The following is a 9,547-nucleotide window of genomic DNA, read 5'->3' as shown; positions in this document are numbered from 1 at the left end:
TGATAGTCCAGCAGATTAAGATGTAAAATTCCTTTGCAAAATTAAGTTATTTATAATCTGATGCATACCCCCTTGTTTTATCTGCCATATAATATAATTACTTTCCACAGTACAGTAGCCGCAGATACTGGCAATGCTGACAGAACAGAAACAGCATTTGAAGAGGGGGAAGGACTTCAGCAGGCAGGTAGCTGACTTTTATGGCTAGCTTTTGAAAGTGAAACCACTTGCAAATTTTGCTTTTTTTTTTTTTTCTCTCCCCTAATGGAATTGATCCATTAAGCAGCGCTTCTCTCTTCCACCTAATAGTATTAGACATACTTAACTCTATGAGCTACAATTCCTTAATTCATCCTGAAATATCTGCTTTGAGATGACTAATACCAATATACTCTGAATCTGGGAGTTTCACCTATTTAGTTTTTTCCAGCCATTATGATTGAGTGAAAAGTAAACCGATGTTTCATTTGTTAACTCTGTCAGACACTTGAATTATTATCACTAATTCTCTAATAGGATACATTTCAAAGACCAGTAAAGCTGAAAGAACAACATATTTCTACAATAACTCATAGATAACGTAAATTTTCAGTTTTCCCTTAGTTTTTTGTTTGTTTTTGTTGTTGTTTCATTTTGGTTTGGGGTTTTTTGTTTAGTTTTGTTTTTGTTTTTCTATTAGAAAAAGAAAGATTCAAAGGTAAGATTTGTTTGGACAACTAGAATTTCCATTCTAGTAAATACATTGCTATGCTATAATTCAGAGTCAAGGGCACTATTCCATAATCTGGTCAGTATCTTTCCTAGAATTCCCTAATTTTTCAAAGTGTTGGTTTTTTTTTTGTTGTTTTGTTTTTTTTTGCTTTTCCAAGATTTTATTTATTTCTTCATTTTGAGAGAGAAAGAGGAAAAAAAAAACAGAAGTGGGGAGGGATGCCTGGTTGACTCAGTCTGTTAAGCGCCTTCCTTTGGCTCAGGTCATGATCCCACCGTCCTGGGACTGAGCCCCACATAGGGCTCCTTGCTTGGTGAGGAGCCTGCTTCTCCCTCTCCCTCTGCCTGCCACTCCCCCTGCTTGTGCTCTTTCTTTCTGTCAATTAAATAAATAAAATTTTTAAAAAACAAGCAAACAAAACTCTGTCAAATAAATAAAATCTTTGAAAACAAACAAACACAAACACACATGTAAAAGCAGGGGAGTGGCAAAGGGAGAGGGAAAAGCTGGCTTCCCTCTGAGCACAGATCCCAGTGCGGGGTTGAATCCCAGGACCATGGGTTCATGACCTGAGCCAAAGGCAGACACTTAACTGACTGAGACAGCTTGTGCCCCCCAAGTATATTTCTTTATTGTGCTCTCTGTTGTGTGCTGTTTATCTGCCCTCTACCCAATTGTGCTGCTTTAGCTGAACATTTATTCAGCAACTTTTTTCAGCACCTACTAGTCAGTCACTATGCTAGGTTTTATGAAAGCAAAGATAGCAATGGAAATAATAGTAATGTTGGCTAAAATGTGATAAAATACAGATATGTTAGGACAGAAACCTATGTTAATCGCATATGTACCCCAAGTGCCTGACATATATCCAAAACATAATAGGAGTGCAGACATCTTTGGAAAAGAGCTTACTATACGGTTCACATATGTATTCTCATTTAACCCTTTAAATATATCTACCCAGCTAGGTAGATAATAGCATTTCTCCTTCCGTACTCCAGAAGAGGAATATGAAAGACAAACATGTTTGATCATTTCCCAAGGTCATGGACCTAATAATGGCCAGCCATATCTTGAGGCCAGAGAGACTGGTTTCATGTTCTTTGAGCAATTGTCCTGTTGTCTGTCTCTGCCCCCAGGAAGCTCACCCACATGTGTGAACTTATCTACAATAAAGATGTCTCAAATTAAGCTTAATTGGTGATCTTTGCATATTTTTTAGGGCATTTTTAAATATTTTGTTCTTATCATCCAGATCCATGATGTAAATTCCATTATATATATGCATGGAATTTCAATTCCTTTCAACAATCAATTTGTGTCAATGAGAGCTGGCAACTTTATTTGAAGGAGTAACATTCTCATGTCACCGGTTTTATCAACAGTTAATTTCCTCACATTCTGTTTTCCACACTACATCATTTATAGTTGTAAATCCAAAATTAATTCTAGTTGTAAATCCAAGATTAAGGCTAACCTCCTGAATTAAACCGTCCTTCATTTAACAGTATTTACCAGTTCATGTTTCTCTTAGTCTAACTGGGCTATGACTAGACATACATCCAAATAACCTCATGTCAGAAGGCAAACATCAAACTCATGTGAAGTCATATCTTCATGACTCCAAATGAATTTTTTTTTCCCTTCTAAGTTGTTGAGTAACACCATTTCTACTAATTATCTGTCCTTTCATTTATACCTGTGTGTTGTTTTAATTTGGAAGGGATGGAGATTTGAACTCAATGACTAAACTTCATGAAGTTATCACATACTTTCAGTAAGTACAGAAACCAGATTTTCTCTACACTATTAATATTTCCATGTAATTTTTTTCCTAGACTTAGTGGGACTCATGGACTGTTCAGTAAATGCTATAGTCATTTCCTTATCTTGGTATTTAACACTTGCAAGTCATTTTCCGTACTAAAACCAAGACTGTGTTTGTAATTCTTTAGGGACACTACAAGGAAGTTACTAGAATCACTATTTTGAAGTTGAAGAAACCACTGTCAGAAAGTTCACAAAACATAGGATCAGTCATCTAATAGAGTAGATTTCCACTTTGCCTCTTTAAGATGAATGATTAAGCCAAGACTATACAGTATTACCCTCTTGTCACGCAGTTAGTATGAGCTAAATCCTCTACCACTTCCCCATCCTGCATACATCCCCTCCCTGGACATCATGTATGCTCCAGCCAAATGAGCATAGTTGGTTCAAAGCTGCTTTTCTGCCCCAGGAACTCTGTTCACTTGCCTTTCTTCTCTCACAGTCCCTATCCCTTCTTCCTTCTTACACCTCCACAGAGGAAGTCCCACTAGCCCCTAAAGGTCAAGTTCAAATACTAGCCTTTGATATTTTATTTATGAGCTGAATGTGAGTGCTCCGTGTGCTGCACACCTGTAACCACAATTTGTCCCTAACAGAAGTGACCACATACTGTCTTTTATTGTAGTCTTCCCTCTTTACGACTTGGTTCACCTCCTAAGTTCTAAGTCCCCTAGGGCAGGGGAAATATTTGAATCCTTCCTCAGGTACCACGCGCTCACTCTCTCATAAATGCACACACAGTGGTGTGTTAGTAAACTGGCTCTCAAAAAAGGAAGAAATACAGTGATTTGTTGTGTTTGCCTATGTTAGTGGCACAAAGACTCCTCCCTGACTGATCTCGAGCTACTAACAGTTTAACGATAAGCTTGCAAAATTTCTCAATGTTTTAAAAATTGACTCTTGCTAGTTTGAGGAGCTGGCTCATATATCCACATTCACATTTATTAGCTTAATTCCATGTACACAATCAACAATTGATGGTAAGCAAGAAAGAGGGCGAGCAAGAAGTACCGTACAGAAAGGCAGGAAGGCAGGAACCTAAGCAGGAAAATCTCCGTTTTTCAGGTTTCCTATATTACTAATAAGGGAGGACAGCGTAATATTAGTCTTCTTGCTAGTTAGTCTTCAAACTTCTCCTTGTTTCCCTCCCTCCTTCCCTCTCTCCCTCCTGCTCTTCCTCTCCCTCTCTCCCTCCCTCTCTGTCACAACTGTTTTTACTTCCCTTGGCCCCTCTCATTCTCTAAAAATTATCACAGCAGGAGGAGGAAACTCATGGGAGTGAAATTTGATACGTCGAGCATGAGCATCGTCCACAGTTCACAATGGCCCCTTCAACAGCCCATTCTGCTGTGCTTCCCTCAATCCAGACCTGTAAGCTCAGGTCTTACGAGTTCAGGCATTTTCCCTTTCCGGGAGAGCACCCCTTTTGTCACTTTCCACTGGCAGTTACCCAGCCCTTGATGTATTTGCAGTTAATGGCCCCTCGGAGAATTCTTGAAATGGAATTACTAAAATCTTCATTTGGCTTTTGCTCAGGCTCTTGCCATTGGGCAGATAGAAGTTCGGGAACATGATATTCAATTCCATCTGGACCAGCCTGCTAGCTAGGAGGCGGCTGTAACATTTATTTAGTTATTCAGTTGCTTTATAAAATTGCATCCCTGATGAAAATGCCTTAGGGAATAAACCAAAGAATTAGCACATTAATTATAAATAAAGCATTATAGAACAACAGCGATTAACAGCTCAAACTAGTTTTTTAGTGCTATCATTCATGTTGGGCCACTAATAAAAAAATAACAAGAATGAGAAAAGACAATATAACCACTAAATTGTATGTGTCTGTCTACCTACCCACCTACCTACCTACCTACCTACCTCCCTATCTAAGATCTATAGTCATATTTCCTTGGGAGTTTTTAATCCTGATTCTACCACAAGCCACCTCTGAAATACTAGCCAATTAATTTAAACTCTCCAGTTTCTAAATGCTCACCTGCAAGGGTGATGTCTGTTGTACCAGTGATAGTGCTGATAATTTCTGGCTTTACATCACTCCCAATATTTGTTTCAGTTGGCACTTCCCCTAGTTTGTAATAAAAATGGCATACTACGAAAATCACGTAAAATTATCTATTTCCTTTGAGATGGAAATAGCCTAAACCTGCAGCATAAGGCATGGAGGCTAGGTAAACGTGAACTTTATGAGAGTAAAATTTCAAAATGAAGTAAAGATTAGGTTCATAGAAAAAGATACAGAAGAGAGTTATAGAATCGCTCTAATTCTTAGAAATTATTATCTATGTTTTATGCATTTTTTTATTGGTTCCCTTCTAGACCCTCATTCCAAATATCTTCTTTTCCTGCCCTTCCTCCAAGGCCTTCTACAAAGATACTTCCTATAGGACTACATAATACCAGCTTCTCAGAGAGACCTACTCTGACCAGCCTCCTAGAATAGGCATTGAGATTTATATTACCTTTTAATACTTTACCACAGTGTGTGACTATATTATTTTCTTGTTCTACTTTTTAAATTATTTTTGGTACTTCTGGCACACTACAATATTAAGCTCTGCATGGGCAATTTAAGTGTGTAAAGATTGCTTTATATACCTAGAACCTCACATCATCCATGGTATAATAACTGCTGGTTGACTGGATGAAAAACAGAATTTAATATATGACCATCTCATTTTAGAAACAAGAAAGTTATTTGCTCTAATGGAAGCAAAGAGTACATCATTCTACATATAGATCATACTGATGCATCCAAATAAATTAATATACCGGCTAAGAAAGATCCTAACTGTCTGTGTCTCTCAAAATTTTAAATATTCAAATAAATGTAATTTCTAATCATTGTCTCAATTTCACTCTTACATATGATTTAGAAAAAATCATGGTACTCTATTTAGGTTCCACAATTAATCTTTCCTTGAGAATAATACAAGGGTAATTTTTATAGCCCTAATGTGATTCACAACACCTACACGTCTTCAAACCTCAAATAATAGTAAAAAGAATTCCTTTGTATTTGGTTATGTGATAAATTTAGGAAAAGTTAATTATGTGTATTAAATCAATGTATATTTCACTTAAATTCAGTATTCTTTTTCTTGAGGTTAAATGACCTCCCTGCTTTGAGGGTGGGGTAATATTAAAAAAAACAACAAAAAAAGCCTTGGCTTCCACTTTTGCATTTTCAAATGGAAAGGATATCTCAGTCACTTGTAACACATCTTAATTGCTTCATTATATTTTTATAGAGCACCTGAATTGCTTGGAAGCAGCTTAATTAAAATGGTGCTTGTTTTATAGTTAACGGAAATGCAAAAAGCACATATCCTGCAGCACAATCAATCATATATATATATATTTTTCTTCTGCAATCTCAAAGACAGTGTAGACTGAGCACATAAATAAAGCACTGAAACATTTGAGCACCCTCAGAATTTAGACACCTGCATCTTCTTGGACCTCAGCTTTTCATAAACTTTAACATGTCCTTTCCCTGAATATGCTACATCACTTAATGAATGGCTGGCTGTAATATATTTTGTGGTCTGACTGTACATTACCAATTCTGTACATTAGGAGAAAAAGGGAATTTTCAACAAAGCAGCAGTTACCATTAGGCACAATTTCGCACCGCATGCGTACTTAGTTTCCCCAGTATTTTCCATAGAAATTATCAGGAAACTAAAAGTCACAGTTTTGAGTCCTAATTCAGTGGTAGGCATGCTGTGTGGTCTTCATTAAATCACTTAATTTGTCTGTGCTCATTTCCTTTTTCCAAATAAAATGGTTTCTTTCCTGGAGCCACATGAGCAAATAAACTTTGTGTGTATTTGTGACCTAAGGCCATTACAAGTAGAAGGGGTAGAGGTATAGACGTTGAGAGGGTTTGTGTGGAGAAAGGGTTTGTGTGGAGAGGTATAGACGTTGAGAGGGTTTGTGTGGAGAAAATGTGCTTGCAGAACCTGAGGGAAGCAATTGCATGGCAGACCCTACAGCTTTCTGAAATGACAGAGTAGCTCTCCATAGGACTCTTGCAACGTTGTTGGTCTGACCTGCCGCTGACATTTTTCTCCATTACAATCACAATCACATTAAGAATTTCCAAGTTCTTAAAGGTCTATGTCAGAACCTGCTTCAGTTTTCCTCTGCGAGTGGAAAATTTGGCAATTTTTAGAAGCTCTCAACTTGCTCTGATATTTATGCAAACCTGTAATAAAGCACTCAGTCATTCATTTTTCATTCATTCAATCGCTATTAACTGGATATTTACTATGATTCTGGCAGAATTGAGGTCAGCTTTTATTGTTTTTTGACATCAGGGCTCACTTACCAAATATAAATATATGTACAAAGGGACCCACAGAGCAGGAAAGAGATTTTGAATCTCTTTAAAATCTGTATTTTAAAATATGTATATTTGGGAGGGAAAATTCATAAACAAAATTTCTGGTCAATACAGTATTATGTTAAATTTTCTGCTATAAATAAGGTGATACAGTTCTGATTTATTAAAAATGCCAGTGCACAAGGACACTCAGAGTTACATAAATGTCAGAGCCAAAAAGGAAACAACTCTCCTTTCCTGGAACTAGTATTGAATTTTAAAATATAGTAGTTAAAATTGACAGTATCCACTCCTCTAAACACACACACACACACACACACATATTCTAGAAATAATTCAGTTAGAGAAGAAAGAGCAGATGTAGAATACTCTTAAGTTTGGGATTAAAAATCATACATTCCTTTGACTAGAATTATCTACCATAATGGAAAAATATTCCTCTCATTGAATAAATAACAGCTCTGGCATAGTGGGTTGAATGGTAGCTGCCAATATATATATATATCTACATCTCAGTGACCTCATTTAAAAAAAGTCACCTCATTTCAAAAACGTCTTTGCAGATACAATTAAGTTTATCTAGTTGAGATGATCTATATCTACAGACAGGCGAAACTCACAGGGAGAAAGAGAAGAAGGCCATGTCAAGAAAGAGTAGGAGATTGGAGGTGAACAGTCCCAAGTCAAGAATGAACAGCTGCGGCCACCAGAAGCTGACTAACTCAAAAAATTCTCCTCTCAAGATTTCAAGGGTGGGTGGCCTTGCCAATACATTGATCTTAGATTTCTGGCTTTCAGAACTGTATGGGAACAAATTTCTGTTGTTGATAAGCAACCAAGGATGTGATCCTTGTTATGGCAGTCCTAGGAAACTAATACATCTAACAAACACTTTATTTTTTCATCTGACCCACTACTCAAGGAGGTGAATAGTATGAACCAATAATAACTTCATTGTAACTTGATTGGCATTATTGAATTTGTCTAGAAATGTCTAGGTGTTTCCAAGAAATCTCAACTTCATACAGGATGGGATCATTTTTTCCCAGTTTATTTGCCTTTTAAGCTTCTTCATTTTGTAAAATACACCACTCAGTGTTATTTAACTAAACCTATTATTGTTCTTCTGTAAAGTTCTTGTCTTTGCTATCCATCTTAGAAATATACCAGCAGTCCTGGATAGAATTATTAAATTTCATTTTCTTCTAGTTCTTGTGGTTTCTGCTTAAACTCTCAAACCTATTCCCTACACCACTATTTCTGTTGTACTTGTCCAAAAGTGATTTTTATTACTATTCTGCTCTTGTTCCCTTACATTTGTCCTTTGAATTTGTTAACTTCCTTCACTGATCCAGTTGCCACATTATTTTATCTTTCTTATTTGTTATCACAAGTTATTTTTCTTATTTTAAATTTTATTGAGAGGACTAAGCATAACTGTCCATTTCAGTTTTTACTCCAATATAAATCTTTCATTTGGTTCTTGCATTATGGTCACCTTTTATTGCAGAATCGTTTATTAATTCTATGTTAATATTTTATTCTATTAACTGTCATTGAATAAGGGGGAAAAAGCTATTTGGCTCTAAATACCCTGAGTAGATTTTTCATGTATCTTCACATTTTATTTGCAAAAGCAGTAGTCAACTGCTAAATACATTATACAGCCATTCAGTTATTTCAATAACTCTATAAACTGGATAATGGAAATTATTCTCCATTTTTGTTAGATGAGGAAACTGAAATACACAGTGTTCAAAGATTTATTATAAGCCCCACACGTTGAGGCCACATCAAAGGTGGGTTGACCTCAGGAAGTTAGCTGATCACATGTTATGTACCTTGGTGTTTCCTTAACAAATGGAAGACCCGGTAATGAAGAGGTATATTACGAGTTCCATTCTTTGGAAGTCTGATGTAGAGAGAAACAAAGTAGTGAGCATCCACACAGAAAAATCTGCCCCTTCATGTTCTGGAACTCCTAACAATGAAACCCTATCTTTAGAATACTAAAAACCATCTCACATTACCTCCATCTAGGTACAACATTCGTTTAACAGCTCCCTTTGTTTTAATGTTTTATCTTTTCATTCTGGAACCAGGCCTAATTTACTTTTCATAACCAAACTGTTTATCAAAGCAATTTTCTTAAAAAAAGACATTGTTTTTCCTCTTTCAACCCCAGCTGTCATATGATTCTATCTTGCTCAGCAATGAAAGAATCCACTTCCAACTGCAGCCATCAAGAATGTGAGAAATGACCACACCAGCTTTTACATTTGTCTTTTCCTTCTTCTCCTATATATAGTTGTTTTTATATTCCAATATTCATTTCTATGGGAGCCCACAGCAGGAGTAGTGAGACGTGTATGTTTACATTGTTGTCATATCAACAGTCTGTCTTTTTGAACTACCATTTCACTAGCACTGGCAGCTTTTCTTTGAAATCTGACACTCTGCAAGATATACATAACTTTGAAGTTCATGAACAAAACTTTACTGATCACCGTGTCCCTCATTCTCCCCAGCTAAGGGACCATTTAGCTCTTTCATGTCTGCTTGTAGACTTGGAGGAATAATTGCATAACTATTTATGTATCAATTTCTCAATCTTTACAGAGGATTACTAAGGATTTTCT

This window comes from Mustela erminea, chromosome 12 (assembly GCF_009829155.1).
Source record: "Mustela erminea isolate mMusErm1 chromosome 12, mMusErm1.Pri, whole genome shotgun sequence".
Lineage (NCBI taxonomy): Eukaryota > Metazoa > Chordata > Mammalia > Carnivora > Mustelidae > Mustela > Mustela erminea.
Note: the sequence above shows the minus strand (reverse complement) of the source record.